The sequence below is a fragment of the Lactuca sativa genome, chromosome 3, assembly GCF_002870075.4.
Source record: "Lactuca sativa cultivar Salinas chromosome 3, Lsat_Salinas_v11, whole genome shotgun sequence".
In the NCBI taxonomy this organism is placed as follows: Eukaryota; Viridiplantae; Streptophyta; class Magnoliopsida; order Asterales; family Asteraceae; genus Lactuca; species Lactuca sativa.
In genome coordinates, this window is record NC_056625.2 from 129,552,509 (window position 1) to 129,572,120 (window position 19,612).

Consider the following 19,612-nt stretch of genomic DNA (forward strand, 5'->3'; position numbering starts at 1 on the left):
GATGAAATAGTTTATGTGTGTTAAAATGGTTAGAGGCCTCGATGTTGTTGTTGTTGTACTCATCTAGCGGAGTATAGATGACGACCACGGACCCTTCTAGACAGTCCAGTGGAACACTAGCAGGTTCGCAACTTGTAGGTGGTTATGAACTAAATGTTCATTGGCGTACTCCATCCCTCTCATGGTTGCCTTTAGGATATGTATGGCTGAGGAGACCCCTTAGCAGTGGTGTCCATCCCGATGATATTTCTTAGGCTAGGTCCCTTGTGATAGGTGTTTAGGGACGTAAAGTGAGGACAACGGGAATGGGGAATCAGGGTTATTGTTGATTGGTGAACTTAATAAGTATATTATTAATGTGGGTTGAAAACTATATATGCTCACCAGGCTCCCAAGCCTGACCCACTTAGTTTTTATGATTATAGGTAGCGGACCCCGAGTATAGTCGGAGGACGATGAGAGATTTTTGATTATAGGCCAGTAGTTGTAAATAACTGTTGAAAGGCTTATAATGTTTTGTTTATGATTTTGATCTGTATCGGAACATGACATCTCGAGGTTTTGATATGAAATGAAACTATACATTTCTTAAGGAAAGATTTTGATAAACTTTTATCATGTTTTGTTTTAGGGACCAATTCCGCAAAATCTTTTAAAAAGATTTCTCTGATTTTATTTTAAAAAACATAAATTAAATCGGTCTTTTCTGGCTGAGAAATTAGGGGATGTGTCATCAAATCTAGAACCGACTCGAATTTTGACGGTTGTCACACTAGCTCATCCCCAAATGGGAATCTGAGGCGGACAAGTTGCTCAACATATGCTTTCATTTTGAGTACATGTGTACTTACAGAAGATCCTTCGGCCATCTCGCAACCAATTTAAGCATTCAAGGTCTCAAATCTCTCTTTCTTAGCCTGAATTTGAAACATGACTCTCAGTTGTTCAATCATTTCAAACGCTTCATGAAACTCAATAGTTTTTTGAAGTTCAGGAGTCATAGCTGCAAGCATGATGCAAGCCACTTTGGTCGAATCATTAACATGTTTCTCCTGATCAACTTTCGATGCTTTGGGAGCATTAGCTAGGAGCTCTTCTAGGATAGGCTCATCAAGGACATATTCCTTTTTCTCAAGCTTGAGGACAATTCTTAGTTGTCTGAACCAATCAAGAAAGTTGGGTTTAGTTTTTCTTTTTTCGAGGATGGATCAGATGGTGAATGATGAGGTGGTTATAGTTGGGGTAGTCATCTACAAACTAATAAGATTCATTTTAATATCTTCGATATGAATTTTTTTCAATAATAATTATCCTTCAAATTAAATTTTGAAAAGCTATGATCCACATCACCCAACATAACTTGAGGAGGCAACCCACTACTCAAGTGATTTTGTTGATCCGTAGGTTACGATAACCAATTACAAATCTTATGTAATTCTTAGATTTATGGGATCCAAAAAACATTACTTTGTTTTTATATGGCATGTTCATCCCATCTGTGCCTCAAAACTCTTATGCTCAGGTGACCTTTATCACATAAGAAATTGATCAAACCATCCATTTAAAAACATGTGAGTTTTATTTCACAAATTGTTAGGTGACCTTTATCCCATAATCAATTAGAAAAACACCTTGACTATTTTTGTCAACTCATATGAATAAGGTGACCCTAAAATCCGTATGAACTACACCAAAATCCCAAGTGATTTTTAAATGGATTGCATAAATTTGAAGTTTTGTTAATAAGGGATTTTATCAATGATTTATTATTCTAGCATTTTAAAATATATTGTATCATGAATAATTCATGCATAAAATACTCCATGGTACATTTAAAGTGTTCCAAAAACCATAAAGTTTAACTTATTTAATATAAAATTTTACCGGTTAAAATTTTAATTTGACGTTGTATGGATTGGAGCCGGTTTCTAACTTTGTTAATAAAACAACCTTTTATTATTAAGTTATGGAGTTTAGATTAAGTTTAAAATTATTTTCAACTTTTTATATCTTTAAAAGTTTCGATACTTTAGAGTTTTAAACTATTTAAAACTCTTTTTAACAAAAACTAAAATTTGACATCTTATGTTGAAACTTTTATATAAAACTCTAAACTCCAAGTTTGATGTTAATTTTTGTAAAAATGTTTTAGCACGGAAAACATATTTTCATCATTTTATAACAACAAAAATAAACATAACAAGCATGCATTTAAAATGTATAAACAAAGCCATTTTCTAGTAATATTTATTGTGAGACATAACAACAAATATGAATTCATTTCCTAAAGGACTTATTAGAACACTTCAAGGTCTTCACAAGGCTCCATGTCTTCATAAGAACTTCAAGCTCCATCTTGTTACATTCTATAAAAAATAAAATACAACTAGTCTAAAACTAATTTATTACGTATAAAATGAACAAACAGATTAATACCTATTTATTTATTACATCATCATATGAATAAACAAATACCAACCACAAATGTCTTAATGACTTGTTTATATATAAAAAATATATCAAACAAAACAACTCTTTGTTTTTTCTAAGGAAACTTTTATATAACCAAAATGCATGAAAAATGGTTATATAAGAAATAAACACTTTTAACTACAAGTTGCCAAAGAAAACAAATATAGACATTTCTTTAGCTAAAAATAAATCCATGCATGTTTTCTAAAAACCAAAGATTATTGTAACATAAAAATCATTCTAACATTTAAAATATGGCTCTGATATCACTGAAGGGTTTTTGTCGCATAAAAGGATAGTTTTTCATAAAAACCAGCAATAGAAGCTTTTAAAATTATTATAAATTTCAAGTGAATCAACAAAACAAACCATTAGGGATCGTTTAAAAGAGGTTAGAATGATGTTACAACAAGCATAGGGTGTTTAGAAAATACAACCTTTGTAGCCTTTGGACCCTCTTGGATTTGCGGTGTTCAAGTAGATGGCAAGAACAAGGAGCTTGATATTCTCTACATGTAATCCACCAACAAGAATAAGGTACCAAAATTTCTAGATTTCTTTTTTTACAACTTTTTTCTTGAACCGTTAAGTGCTTAAACATTTAAGTACTAAAAGAAATACCCAAAGTAAACACCAAAAGCTTGTAATGTCTTCAAAAGAGGAAAGAGCTCCAAGCTCTTCACTAGCTCATGGTTTTGAGAAAAAAAGAAAGGAGAATAAGTTTTAGACCAAAAACTTGTGATTTAGTGATAAAACAACTAGCCTTATATAATATGATCATGTCGCTTATTACATGCAAGGTAATGAACAAACATGGGACATCATTCAACATGGGGGGACAAGAATATTGGTGTTTGACTTTCAACCCTGCTACCATGAAAACCTACGAGGTCAAAGAAGGTCCATTGGATTTTCTAGTTTACTGTTTAGTCACTTAATTAACTAGCTAGTTTGTCAATCTTTAGTGAAAGTGTCCAAAACTTTGTACACGACTTATATATCATACCATATGATATATATGTGCTAGTTAGTCTTTCATTTATTATTAGTTTCATAAAATAATAAATTTTCTCTAATTAAATACAAGAATTGAATTTATTTATTAATTATCAAATACTTAATAAATATTTAATAAGTACCAACTTGATTAAGGTGTGACCCTATAAGATCATATGTTATTAGCAATGCCATTCAATAATGATTCTTGGGCATATAGATCCAACATAGGGTTCAAAAGTGAAAGGTGTGAGTTAATGAATTCAGTCATTGAATGATGAAATATGAAGTTTGTAATGTTATAATAGATGGGATGAACTTATTATGAATATTTCATGATTGATATATGTCTAGACTTTTATGAATTATGAGATGATGATATGATTTTATAAATTAGTATTTATATACGCGAGTTAAAATAAGTAAATGCTTTGGTTAATGATGCATATAAGTTAAATTTTGATTAGGAAATCTAGAGAAAGTAGATGATAAAGGAAGTCCCAAGTTGGAATACCATCCAAACAAGCCCTAAAGAATAAGGTAAGTTATTCTTCTCATTTTTCCTTATGATTATCATATGTTTAAATTTCATATTTCTACATGTGTGTGCGTGTATATATATATATATATATATATATATATATATATATATATATATATATATATATAGATTAATTTTACTATTTAGAATATTAGTAGGAATATTGATTAATTTTACTATTAAGAAGAATGTAAAAAAAAGTATCGATTTTTAATTTTCGGGACCTTTTCCCTACCAATTAAAGTTGATCACCATTAACGAGTTAGACGAGAGGGGTATTAATTAAAGACACACGAAGTGTTTAAATATAAGAGAAATTAACCAAGATGTTTGAACTTACAATAGGATATGAGATAATAAGATTTATATGATAATTCTTTTAAAAGTTAAAAAAAGAGTAGAGAGGGATGAGAGATAAAGTGATTTTGATTACTAAAATATTAATTTTGACATATATGTCTATAGTGCAAGAGTATAAAGCAATTATATTGAGATAAAATAACAATTTATGATGAACACATAATGTGAGAAATCATTTTATGTAAGATGAAAGAAACCTGAGTATAACAAGATGTAAGATAAATTGAATTAAGAGAATAGTGAAAACAGAAAAGGAACTTGAGGAGAATATTGGAAAATAACACACATTATGAGATAGATTATGAGTATGATGAGTAGTGAGTAAAAAATGTAATAGTAAATAGATATGTTGGATTGAAACCATATATATAAGAGAAAGAAACAAAAAGATAAGTGATTAACATGATTGGGTAAAAATGGGAGAAATGATGAAAAATTATATTAATCACACAATGAAATTGCACGAGAGTAGATAAAGAAATATATGTCCCATAGTAACCATTTAGAGTAAAGAAATTTGGAAAGATTAGCCATTGCATTTATAATGCAAAGAATAGGAAAGTAGATTGTTATTTTGGGTTATAAGGATAAATAAGAGAATAATACTATACTGGAGATCATTAAGTGAGAAGATAACTTAGAGAGCAAGAAAATATTTCAAGGATGAAATCCCTTAAATGGGGAAAGAGTTGTAACAACCAAAATTTAAGAAAGATTCACTTTTAGTAACATATTGACCAAAAAGGGCAATTTGGTCAATTATGAGAAAAAGATGGGAATATGAAGTTGTAACTTCATGGAGATGGTAAAACAATTTTAAGTCATTATAAGAGGTTATATGAGTGAGTTCTAGAGAAACAATGCATGAGAAATGCATTTTGGCCTAAAGGGTAAAATTGGTATTTTTATGTTTTTTAGGCCAACTTCATGACATAATATATTAAGATCTGTATTAATTAAATTATATATGACTTAAAGAAAATGTATATTATGTTTACACCTTCGCATGGATATAAATATCATCAAAAATGGATAAGAAACGAAGAAGATATGGGCATTTGAAGTTGGGACAAAAACTGCTTAAAGCTGGAACGAAATCAACAACATACTTTGCTTATTGCCAGTACTCACGACGTGAGAAAGGTAGGCTCATGATGTCAGCAGGTTCTGACCATGAAAATATGATTTGTGAATGATTCTATTCGAAACCCAAACACCCAAACACACCCAGGTGCGAAAAACACACACACTTAATCCGTATGGGTCGATTTTTGAAGGGATAACTTGATTTAAGTAGGGGTGGAATTGGTACGGTACCGGTCATTTTTATCCTAAACTGTGTACTGTACCAATTATAATTGGTACAAAAAAATTTATACCATTACCATACCAAGTATAGTTGGTACCAACATGTTTGGCTACCAATAATGTCGGTTGGTACATGTTGGTAACGGTATATTCTGGCAGGAAAGGGGTTTTGTGAGTGAAGATTTTTGTGTTTTTGAGAATTGTGAAACGTGAATAGGGGTTTTGTGTTTAATATATTTGTAATTGTTGAGGTTGAAATTTTGATCAAAAAGGATTTTATTAAGTTCTACCATATGTTTAAAATTAAAAACAACGAAGAAAAATAGGATACGCGGACATGAGTTTAACTTTAAACTTTACTAATACGGTAAATGCTAATATCAAATGTCTTCAAATTTTAAACACCAAACACACACACATACAGATATATATATATATATATATATATATATATATATATATATATATATATATATTAAAATGAATTGGTTGGTATGATACTATCGTGGTATTGAAAATTTTGTACCGCTACCATAGCAAGATTATGTAATTGGTATGCTACTATAAACCAAACACGTTGGCTACCAAACATATTGGTTACCAATATATTTGGTTTGGTTGGTAACATGTTGGTTCGTTTTCAATGTTACATATTTGCCAACCCTAGATTTAAGCTTCAATTTGTTGAATTAAGGTAAGAAATTCATCTTCCAGCCCTCTATTTTAGGAATTAGGGTAACATTTTGAAGGTTTTGATGAAAGCCTAAGTGAAGGGTTTGAGTTCAAATGATGAAATTGAGATAGTAGTTGATGTTTTATATTTTAATTATTGCTTATTTCAATGATTATGAAACTTGGGTGAAGATTGAACAATTATATGAGAAGTTGAATCCATGAGATTTAGGGTTCGTAAGCGAAAGGTGTGAGTTAATGAAATAAGTCCTTGAGTGATGAAATATGATGTTTGTAATGTTATAATATATGGGATGAACTTACTATGAATATTTCATGATTGATATATGTATAGATTTTTATGAATGATGAGAAGATGATATAATTTTATAAATGAGAATTGATATACATTAGTTAAACTATGTCAATGATTTGGTTAACGATGCATATAAGTTAAATTTTGATTAGGAAATCTAGAGAAAGGGGTTGATCAAGGAAGTGCTAAGTTGGAATATCATCCAAACAAGCCCTAAAGAAGGTGATTTATTTCACTTATTTTTCCTTATGATTATTATATATATATATATATATATATATATATATATATATATATATATATATATATATATGAATTTAAGGCACTAAGTGAATGCCATCAAATGACGAGTTAATAATAGAGCTTCAATATACATAGATATAATGTATTTAAGCATGTGTGTATATCATTGGCATATATGTTTGAGATATACTTATAAACATGTATCATAGCATGCGATGAGCATACTTCCTTCAGAATTTATGTTGATATATGAGTATCTTTCCTTCGGGATTGATGATGATATATGATTATCTTTCCTTCGGGATTGATGATGAGATATAAGTATCTTTCCTTTAGGATAGATGTGAAGATGTGAATATGCTTCCTTCGGGAACAATATTGAAATATGAATATACTCTATTTGGGGACAAAATTGAGAAATGAGTATAATATCAAAGTTATTAGTAAAATCTTTGATTATATAAATAAATATGACTTTTATGTAAGTATATGTATTAAAGATAGATAAAAATGTCAAACTAAATTATTAGACCAATGAAGGTATTTGGTCAATTTGCATAATGGTGAAATCGTTGAGAGTTTTGATATTGATAAATGATTGATGTATTCTTAGAGTACAAAATAAGTTTTTATTGGGATGGACTTAATGCAGTGAGAGTGTGTAATACCTAGTTCCTGGTACGTATTTAATTAAAGATTTATTCTCCTTTGTATATAAACTTGACGACTTGGAGGCCCCAAACTCATCGAGTTGGGAATGGGTTTGGACGTAAGTGGTGAAGCCTACTCGACATGTAGGACGGGCGGAATGAAACCCTAATTTTAGGGTTTTGCACCCTATTTAAACATATTAACCTGCATAGGCTGGCCTCATTTACAACCTCCAAGTCCCAAACCTAAATCTCGAAACCCTAATGCCTTGTGTTAGCTTGTGTGTCATTTTTTAGAGAAAACTTGTGTATTGAAGCTTCTGGAAGAAGGAGAAGCTTGAGTGCCGAAGAGAAAGCTTTTAGATCCAGAAACTTCACTCCATTTGCAGCATTTTCTGGTAAGCAAGTTTCAAACTTGCTTAATCATTACTTAGATCTCTTCATTTTGACTTTTATTGGGTTTTGGTCGAAGTAGCATGGTCCTTAGGAAATAGACGTCCCAAGTGAGTATACTTCCAGATCTAGGACCTTGAAGGGATTTCATGGCATAAATGTGCAAACTTTATGACCATTGAAGCCCCATGTAAGCTTAAGGATGTCATTTTGGCCTTTTAAACTCCAAAAGTTCATGCATGGAGAAAGTGAGAGACTGTACTTGTTTATGTAGTATCTAGGGTCTAGATCACAATTTGTATGCCTTAGCTTGAAGTATTAATGGCTTTTGGATCAAGATCTAGGTCTTAAAGAGTTAGGGTTTGAGCTAAAGCCATTAAGTAAGGGTATTAACGTGTAAAGTTGGAAAATTTACCCTTAAAAGGACATTTTCAGTATGTATATGAAGTATGGAGCATAGATCTGAAGGGTAGGAGCTTAATCTATTAAGATAGCTTAACAGACTGAAGAAATCGACGAGTTTATAAAGGAACTTGATGAGTTGGGTCGCCCCGAGCTTAATCTATTAAGATGGCTTACCATCCTCGACGAGCTCCCGGAAGGACTTGACGAGTGGAGTTGGAAAGTCCCGATTTCGTTGATAGGAGAAGCTCGATGAGTTTCTGAAGAACTCGACTACTTGGATCACGACTTCAAGGTTTCTGATTTATGGAACTCGGCGAGTTGATGGGTCAACTCAGAAAGTTGAGTCAACCCAGAATGTTGACTTTGACCAGAATGTTGAACTTTGACCAGGGGTACAATGGTCATTTTACCCTTAGAAGGATTATTGGATTTTGACTAAGTGTTATTGTGATAATGAAAACCGGGGAGTCGTTGGAGCGGCCGTTAGAGATTCCTTACTGTGAGATTCTTCATTTAGATTTGTGAGGTGAGTTTCCTCCTGTAGGAATGGGTCGAAGGCGCCAATGCTGGTCCGTTTATGTATGTTGGTATGTTTCGGACTAAGTTCTGATGCCGGGAAATGCCTGATGTAGGTTATTATGTTTCCAGATTCCAATTCGATGTCGGGCTGTGCCCGAGGAATGTTTGTATGCTTGATGTGTTTTTGATTCTTTCATGTGCTTGTTTTATATGTTTCCGGACTTCGGTCCGATGCCAGGAAAGCCTGAGGAATGTTTACATGTTTATGGATTTCGGTCCGATGGTGGGCTAGGCCCGAAGAATGTTTATATGCTTATGTTATGTGATTATGTTTATATGTATTTGTTGATATTTTTATATGTATGCAGAGCTTTGCTTGATGCCGTGCAGGGCCCGATGCCGGATCTTGGTCTAATGTCGGGCGGGGACCGGTGTAGCTAGCATGGTCCAATGTTATGTTATTATGTGTATGGTATGGGGTAGTTTAGGGACACTCACTAAGCTTCGTGCTTACAATTTTCAGTTTTGGTTTCAGGTACTTTTGGTAGCAAGGTGAAGAACTTGGGATGACTGCAGTGCACACACACCATGTTTTTAGCTTGGGATGTTTCACTCTGATATATATTTGACAGATGATTATGAAAATTTTGAGATACAATGGTTATAATTTTATGTGATGATTTGATAACTATGGTTTTATTAATAATTAAAAACAAAATTTTTGGAACATATTTTTAGGATGTTTCAAGTTGGTATCAGAGCCTTGGTTTGAGGGATTCGAGCACACTCTCGGGTGTGTTGGAATAGTGTCTAAGGTTGTAACTATATTAGGCAAGTATTTGATCCAGTTGTGCATGGTCCTTTTGGGTTGCCTTCACCATAGCAACTTGATAGGATGATTTATTAAGAGAGAGTAAATATTATTAATATATTATGGGAATAATATAATGAATAATATATTGTTATTTGATTAATAAAAGTCATAGAATTAATTAGAATTAATTTGGTGACTTAAAGAGATTAATTAAATAAAGGGGTATAAACTGTCAATTGTTTGATAGTTAAACTTTGGACTGTAAATCCATTTGGATATGGTATGGAAGAATTCTAAGAGATTTAGGATAGCTAAAATCATCCATATGAGTTATCTAGGAATGGATTTGGATAGCCTTAAGAGAAGATTATCTGATAGGGACTTATCTGTAATCCTTAAGGAGTCTACAAGTATAAATAGACCCTATGGCTGATGGAATTCGACACTTGACCTAAGGTAAGGAACCTCTGGTCGAAATTCCTTCCCTCTCCTCTCTCTTAAATCATCCTTCTTGCTATTGGTGTTTGTAAGCCATTAGAGGAGTGACATTTGTGACTCTAGAAGCTCCAAGACAACAAGGTCAACAAGGAATTCAAAGGTATGATTCTAGATCTGTTTCAATGTTGTTATTTAGCCTAAATAGTTATTAGAAGTCTTGGATTAAAAGCATGTTTAATTAGAAAGCCTAGATCCGAGCATTAGGGTTTTGCATGCGCACATAGGAAAGTTCTTATGGCTAAAACCCATCAGTAGTATCAGAGCATAGCTTGGTTTTCTTTAAATTGTTGGTTGATTAACTTAAACAAACCTGCAAAATTCGATTTTTTGGTTTCTGAGTCATGGACTCGGCGAGTCTCAAAGTGGACTCGGCAAGTAGGCCTGACTCGGCGAGTCCCTTTGTGCACTCGGCGAGTCCAGGCGTCAGGAATGGCCAGATTCGGGATTTCTTAGTAATTATCTTATCTAAACTTTCCATAAACTAATTAGATCAATGTTAATTTGTTTTTCTGATAAATATAACTGCAATCTTGATCTAATTAAAGATATTTATCATATAATAAAATATTTGCTTTCCTTATATGATAATTAATTAATTATTTTGATTATTTTGATAATTATCTTAAAAGAAATCTTGAATAAATCAAATATAGATAATTAGGATATTAATTGTTAATTGGAATTATTTGTTATTTGATCCTCCATGTTTTAAATGTTTAAAACTTGCCCTCAAGTTTTGAAATTTATATTTATGATTAAAAGTTTTAATTTAGACAACTTAAATTTCAAAACCCTAGATTTTAAAAGGTTTAAAATACAACCCTATACTAATATGATATTACTAGTATAATATATATATGTATAACTAAATGCTAGTCTTACCGTTAGTAGGCCTCATTCACGAAGCCGATCTATAAGGTGGGTATAAGGTTGCGGCCTATAAAATGGCGCTTAATGGGTGTACACTCACACCCACCGCTTGCTTGATTGTTGGAGGGTCGTTAGCCGAACGGGTAGGATAGGGCAACCTCATCCTCTCATTAAAAGTATAATAAGAAATATAAAGTAACTACACAAATTTTAAAATTTCCCAATCTTAGTTACTTTAGGAAAAGTGAATTGATGCAATCCCATGAAATCACACTTTTTCACCATGCTAAGAAGTTAGTGGAGCGTGTGTGGTTTACCGGCACACTAATTGGTTCTAAGCGAAGGTGGAAAAGGGTGATTCATTGTATATCATAGTTCGATGGAGCGTGTGTGGTTTACCGGCACATCGAATAGGTGATCGTTACAATGAAGGCACCATGTGAATTTGCATGGTTATTCACACCCGCTTTGTGATCCTCGGTATCCCAGTCACAAACAAGAGGGGCATATCGAGATTTAAACATGCCATTGAATAGTTTCAATGAATCTCATCCGGACCTAGGAATTCTCAAAAACACTTAGGGCTAATAGTTTAGGTTTTTCTGATGGAGAATTAGTGAATCGTCATTCACTTACCTTCAATTTATTTGCATGTTAGATTACGGCATCCCATTTCTAATATGTAAATGTCATTGTTGGATCCTAGCCCTAATTTTTCTTATTGGGTGATAATTAGGGATTCATATTCTAATCTATCCTTGTCCTTTTCTAATTATAGATGTCAAATGCAAACAACGCTGCTGCTAGTTCTTTCACGTTGATGAGCCTTTGCCAAAAGGTCACTTTCGATGGAACGAACTTTAGCGAATGGATAAGATACATTCGCACCATTGCTCGCTATGAGGACAAGGAGTATGTCCTTGATGAGAAGCTCGAGAAAATCAACACCGAAATCGCTACTCCAGCCGAAATCACCGCCTTTGAAACTCATGAGCGAGATGCAACGAAGGTACATTGCATCATGATTGCTACCATGAACTCCGAATTCCAAAAGTCCTACGAGGACATGTACCCGTACGAGATGCACCAAGACTTATTGGAGAGGTACCACCAAAACGCGAGACAAGAGCGGTATGAGATTTTCACTAACATGATTTCCGCGAAGATGGGTCATGGAGAATCTCTTACCGTGCACTTGCAAAAGATGCAAAGGTATGTCGACCGCCTTCGCAAGTTAAATGTTGACTTCGGGGAAGACTTGGCGATCGACATGGTGCTTCACTCTTTGCCTCCGATGTATAACCAGTTCAGGATGACCTACCACATGAACAAAGAGGAGGTCACCCTAAGCAAACTCCAAGGTCTCTTGAGAGTCGCTGAGAGCAACTTCAAGGACAAGTCTGTTGCACCTACTCCCAATCCGCCCGCTGCTCCTGTCTTGGCTATTGGTCAAGGAAAGGGAAAGAAGAGGAAAGCTTCATCAAAGAACCATCGCAAGGTGAAGGCCCGAGATGGTGCCTCTTCTAGTGGGACCAAAGTTGATCCCGCTAAGCCCTGTCCTAACCCGAAGGAGGCAGAGTGCCACCACTGCCACAAGATAGGACATTGGAAGAGAAGCTGCCCAGAGTACCTGCAAGCAATCAAAGAAGGAAAGATCAAGCCATCTTTCGTAGATATATACGCAATTAAATCTAACGATTCTAATCATGCTATTTCTTGGGTCCTTGATACCGGTTGCGGTTATCACATTTGTTCTAATGTGCAGGGACTAAGAAGAAGTAGGGATGTGGAGCAAGGAAGGATCAATCTAATCATGGGGAACAGAAGATCGTCGCCTGTAACCAAGATTGGAGTGTATTCTTTAGTGCTTAGGAATAGTTTGGTTTTAGATTTGAACAATTGTTGCTATTCGCCAGAAATGGCAAGAAACATCATTTCATTTCATGGTTTATATAGACAAGGATTTAGATTTTCTTTTAATAATGAGAATGGTTCTATTTTGGCTTATCTAAATGGTGTCTTTTACTTTGAAGCTATACCATGTAATGGAATATATGAAACTGTTATGATTGTTGATAACTTAGGAAATGATGTTTTGAATATTGATTCTTCCACTAGTATGGATAAAGCATCCTTGTGGCATTGTCGTCTTGGACATGTCAACAAGAAACGCATAGCCCAACTCCAAAAGGATGGAGTGTTGGAATCATTCGAACTAAGGGAAGATGACACATGCGAGTCTTGTTTACTTGGGAAGATGAATAAATCACCCTTCACGAGTGCATGTGAAAGGGGCGAAGGTCTATTGGACCTAATACATACCGATGTATGTGGACCGTTTAGATCAACCACGAAGGATGGGAACCGCTTCTATGTGACTTTTACCGATGACGATAGTAGATATGGGTATATTTACTTAATCAAGCAAAAGTCAGACACCTTTGAAAGGTTCAAAGAGTTCAAGAATGAAGTGGAGAATCAATTGGGCAGGAAAATCAAGATGCTTCGATCCGATCGAGGAGGAGAGTACCTAAGTCTTGAATTCCACGATTATCTCAAGGAGTGTGGAATAGTTTCACAATTGACGCCTCCTAGGACACCGCAGTTGAATGGTGTGGCAGAAAGGCGTAATCGAACCTTATTGGATATGGTTTGCTCTATGATGAGTCGTGCTTCACTACCTATCTCTTTTTGGGGGTATGCCTTAGAGACTGCCGCCCATATCCTTAACCGAGTCCCTACCAAGAAGGTTGCCAAAACACCTCACGAGATGTGGACAGGGAAAGCTCCCTCGTTGGCACATATCAAGGTTTGGGGTTGCGAAGCTTTCGTAAGACGAGATACTCACGACAAGCTTGAACCTCGAAGTGAGCGATGTATGTTCATTGGCTACCCGCAGACATCCTTTGGATATCTCTTCTATAGACCGAAGGACAATGTGGTCTTCGTTGCGAGGAGAGGAGTTTTCCGAGAGCGAGAACTCATAAGCCAAGGAGACAGTGGGAGGCAAATCGAGCTTGAAGAGATTCAAGAGTCAATAGATGAAGGAACCTCTACCGCTGGCACTCAACCCGAGGAGGAAACTTCGGTTGAACCGATTGACGAATCCTTACCTCTTAGATGTTCCGATAGAGTTAAAGTTCATCCCCAGTTTTATGGCCTTCATATTACTACCGAAGGGGACACGTATATTAGTGATAGTACACTAATAAATCTTGATGAACCTAATAGCTATAAGGAAGCCATGGCAGGACCGGAGTCTGCGAAATGGAAAGAGGCTATGGATAGCGAGATCCAATCCATGTATGATAACCAAATTTGGAATTTGGTTGATTATGTGCCCGGACGTAAGACCGTTGGGTGCAAATGGATCTTCAAGAAGAAGACTGACGTGGATGGAAACATGCACACATATAAAGCGCGATTGGTTGCGAAGGGCTTTACTCAAACTCCTGGAGTTGACTATGATGAGACCTTCTCACCAGTTGCGAAGATTAAATCTATTAGAGTGATGCTAGCTATTGCCGCATTTCATGATTATGAGATTTGGCAAATGGATGTCAAGACTGCTTTCCTTAACGGGAAGTTGGCTGAGGATGTTCACATGGCTCAGCCCGAGGGGTTTGTGGATCCGAAGCATCCGAATAGAGTGTGTAAGCTTGAGAAGTCCATTTATGGACTTAAGCAAGCATCTCGCAGATGGAATCTTTGCTTCGATGAGAAAGTCAAAGAGTTTGGATTTATACGAAGCGAAGACGAGTCTTGTGTATATGTCAAAGCCAGTGGGAGTATAGTAAGCTTCCTCGTTCTATATGTCGATGACATATTACTCATAGGAAACGACATCCCGATTCTGCAGGAAGTTAAGTCCTGGCTCGGGAAGTGCTTCGCTATGAAGGACCTCGGAGAAGCTTCTTACATTTTGGGAATAAGGATAGTGAGAGAAAGAAGTAAGAGACTAATTGGACTTAGTCAGAACACTTACTTAGAGAAGGTACTAAAACGTTTTAGTATGGAAAACTGAAAGAAGGGAGAATTACCGATACAAAGCAATGCCAAGTTGTGTAAGACTCAAAGTCCGAGTACCGAAGGTGAGATAGCAGAAATGAGCCGAGTACCATACGCTTCCGCAGTTGGCTCAATCATGTACGCTATGACTTGTACTCGCCCTGATGTAGCCTTCGCTTTGAGCATGGTTAGCAGATATCAAGGGAATCCTAGCAAAACACATTGGATTGCGGTGAAGAATATCCTTAAGTACCTTCGGAGGACGAAGGAATGGTTCTTAGTCCTCGGAGGGAGTGATGACTTGAAGGTGCGAGGGTATAGTGACGCCAGTTTTCAGACCGACAGGGACAATTACCGTTCACAGTCGGGTTGGGTCTTTACCCTAAATGGAGGAGCGGTGACATGGAAGAGTTCCAAGCAGGAAACCGTAGCTGATTCAACGTGCGAATCAGAGTACATTGCAGCGAGCGAAGCGTCGAAGGAGGCGATATGGCTAAAGTACTACATCGGTGATCTTGGAGTTGTACCTGCCATAAAGGAGCCAATGGAGATTTTCTGTGATAACGAAGGTGCGATTGCCTTAACCAAGGAACCGAGGGATCATAGTAGATCAAGACATATCGACAGAAAATATCACTTCATCAGACATCGTGTAGAAAAAGGACAACTCGTTGTGAAGAGGATATCATCAGAAGATAACCCAGCAGATCCGCTTACGAAGGGACTGAGTAGGGTTAAGCACTTACAGCATGCTAGAAGTATTGGGCTGAAGGATGATATTAGCATACATTAGATAGTATTAGAAACGTGTAATAGATAAATGTAATTAACATTTGATGATTAAATAAATAAGTTTTATTTATAAGTAATGTTACTGTCTTATGTTAATTATTTAACTATTGTTTCACTTTGCATGTTTTGACTTCCAGAATAATTGAAATTATTAGGAATAATAGAATTGTTCAAATTTTCCACAATCGTTCATATGTTGGAAGTAGATATGAATGAAGATTGTCATGAATTGGTGTGTAGATTGTCTAAATGGTGTTAGACATAGCAAAGGGTTGCTGCAACGTTCATGAGTGCTTATGAACTAGTTTTGAGCATTGGAACAAACCCGCGCTTGCTGGAATCACCTTATGGAATAAGATATAAAAGGGTGATCGCAAGACGATAATATCATATAGTCTTAAAACCTAGATATATGGTTTGTTATTTGTTAATTGGTTGTACATTGATAATGCGAAAATGCATCAGTAACTCGGTGTTATAAAACGCATTGTTGTGTATAGTTGGTTAATGAATAAGTAAATGCATATAAGTCGAAGTTTATCTGTAACTTTTATCTAAGAAGGTAAAAGCGATATCTCGGCCGCTCGATGATTTGATTTGACTTATGTGTCGGGCCCGGTCAGAACTGAATTGATGTGTTTGATTAAGTTCTATGTCAAATAAATCAGAGATCGAGAAACCTAAATGCTTGACTAACCATTCCATAGGATTGTCAGCATGATATCTAACAGAGGACTGTACGTTCCCTTATCTAAAGGACAAGATTGATTAGATCAGAGTCTGACAGCGTCTTTGAGAGCTACAATTGCAAACCGAATTGTACTTGTATAGTTACTAGACTTATCCAAGTGGGAGACTGTTGGAATAGTGTCTAAGGCTGTAACTATATTAGGCAAGTATTTGATCCGGTTGTGCATGGTCCTTTTGGGTTGCCTTCACCATAGCAACTTGATAGGATGATTTATTAAGAGAGAGTAAATATTATTAATATATTATGGGAATAATATAATGAATAATATATTGTTATTTGATTAATAAAAGTCATAGAATTAATTAGAATTAATTTGGTGACTTAAAGAGATTAATTAAATAAAGGGGTATAAACTGTCAATTGTTTGATAGTTAAACTTTGGACTGTAAATCCATTTGGATATGGTATGGACGAATTCTAAGAGATTTAGGATAGCTAAAATCGTCCATATGAGTTATCTAGGAATGGATTTGGATAGCCTTAAGAGAAGATTATCTGATAGGGACTTATCTGTAATCCTTAAGGAGTCTACAAGTATAAATAGACCCTATGGCTGATGGAATTCGACACTTGACCTAAAGTAAGGAACCTATGGTCGAAATTCCTTCCCTCTCCTCTCTCTTAAATCATCCTTCTTGCTATTGGTGTTTGTAAGCCATTAGAGAAGTGACATTTGTGACTCTAGAAGCTCCAAGACAACAAGGTCAACAAGGAATTCAAAGGTATGATTCTAGATCTGTTTCAATGTTGTTATTTAGCCTAAATAGTTATTAGAAGTCTTAGATTCAAAGCATGTTTTATTAGAAAGCCTAGATCCGAGCATTAGGGTTTTGCATGCGCACATAGGAAAGTTCTTATGGCTAAAACCCATCAAAAAGGGTGTGGTGCACGCAATCAGCCGAGCTGAAGTAAGTTCTCCCAAATAACCCATTCAAGTTTGTTATGTTATGATTATGAGAACTTCATGCTAGATTAGGGCTAAGGACCTAGAAATGATGCCTTGTAAGCCTGTTATATGTGTATGAGAACTGCATGCTAGTTTGGGGCTAATAATCTAGGAAGGATGCCTTATATGCCTGCTATATGAGCTTATTGAACTGTACGCTGGTACTGATTAGTCACTAATATGATGGCCTGAGTAGGATATGCTTGATTATGTTTACTCAATTCTAGAATGTTGCTTGCTATGTGCTTTTAGTAGTTCTAGTTATCTTTAAGTAACTAGTAAACAAATATGTTAAGTTACATATTATGAGGACTAAATAATTTCAGAAGGTTAGGTTTAGCTCTATTTCACAGCTTTTGTCTGAGTCCAACCGTTGTAGGCTAGGACCTCTCATTCGAAGAATCATCTGGTCTTAGTGATATGTAATGGTATTCATGAGCTAGTTAGGGGGAGATAACAGGGACTTCTTATGCAGCTGATGACGGAGAGTGGGTCATAGATTACCCTAGGGCAAGCCTAGGATGAGATTAGAAGAGTGCAGTAGTAGTGAAAGGGACTTGGTGGAGTCAAGGCAGTTCTTAAGGAAAGTACAAATAGATGTCGAAGGTAGTATGGGCCCGTACTACTGACAACAGAGGATCTGTACTCGAATCAAGGAAGGCTGAGATGAACCCAGGAAACTTGTAGTATGTGAGATCCCTCGAGTTATGCTGAGTATATTGATGCTTGTTATGGTGTTTTTTCAGTACTACACACTAGACCAGTTGGCAGTTTAGGTGCTGGTGAGGGATTAGGCTCGGGCTCAGGAGCCAGCTAGCTCGATGTGCAGATGAGAGAGTTCATTTCATCTATGGTCACTTGCAGTATTTTAGACCAAACTCCTATGATATTCGGTACGGTCAAGGAGGGCATCTTGGAGATACTTCATGAGATGTTAGGTGCATTCCGCACCGAGATGGCGACCATGCTAGGGGAACGCACGATTACATTCAGGGAGTTCCGAGCTTGAGGAGCTCCAGACTATGATAGAGCTCGGGTCCCCATTGCTCGTAGAAGGTGGTTGGCTGATGTCGCCAACGCCTTCCTGTCTTCTGACGGACAGAGCACGTGATTGGTGGGAGGAGGTCGGACATGCCATTGGAGATGATGCAACTTTAGATGCGATGACCTGTAGTGACTTCTCGGCTAGGTTCAGGGTCGAGTTTACACCCATGATTGAGGTGCAACAGCTTGCTAGGGAGTTCAATGATCTCCAAAAGACGACTGAGACGGTGAATGAGATCACCGCCATGTTTAGGGAGAAGGCCTTTGTCATTTTGCAGTACCTGGTAGACGAGGAGATGAAAAAGGCCCGATACCATGAGATGTTATGGAGTGATATCTATCAGTTTGTGAGCCGACCCACATGCAAGACGCTGGAAGATATGATTGGGAGGGCTCGAGAGAGAGAGATAGAGAGAGAGAGAGAGAGAGAGAGAGAGAGAGAGAAAGAGAGAGTTGGATTTGGATATGGAGAAGAAGAGGAAACTAGATGGGTTCATCCAGGGGTGCCTACAAGAAGCCCAAGGTATCAAATCACCAATTGAGGAGCCAGCAGGGTCGCAACCGTTGTGGCAAGTGCGGCACGTTGCACGAGGGGACGTGTAGGGCGGATGGTTTGGGATGCTTTAAGTGTAGCCGAACTAGTCATGTTAGCAGGGATTATACTGTTACCAACACCACCACAACAAGATCAGATCTGATTTGCTTCTAATACAATCAGAAGGGATACAAGGGGTCCCGAGTATAGCAGCATTAGGACAAGTGGTGGCACCCGCTCTTGCTACGTTGAGGATTACCGATGGCCGTCATGGCCGGTCAGAGGCTCCTGTGACGTAGAGAAGAGCCTTCCAGTTGAAGCAGAGGAGGCACGTGTTGTTCTCGATGTGGTGACATGTATGTATCTTCTCCATATCTTTTTATTCATATTGATTATTGCTTATGTTTAAGTGTATCATTATAGGATCGTTCCTTGGGAACATTATATCTTCTATGGTATTATTTGATTCGAGGCTACCT

General features: G+C 36.3%; 1 long non-coding RNA gene across 1 annotated transcript; it reads right to left on the bottom strand.

Moving 5' to 3' along the window:
* Positions 1-2,146: 2,146 nt before the first annotated feature.
* On the bottom strand, positions 2,147-3,193 carry LOC111912945 (uncharacterized). Its single transcript, XR_002857385.2, has 2 exons — positions 2,910-3,193; positions 2,147-2,366 (listed from the first exon to the last, which is right to left on the bottom strand). It is a non-coding gene; the product is annotated as an uncharacterized LOC111912945 (long non-coding RNA).
* Positions 3,194-19,612: the final 16,419 nt, after the last annotated feature.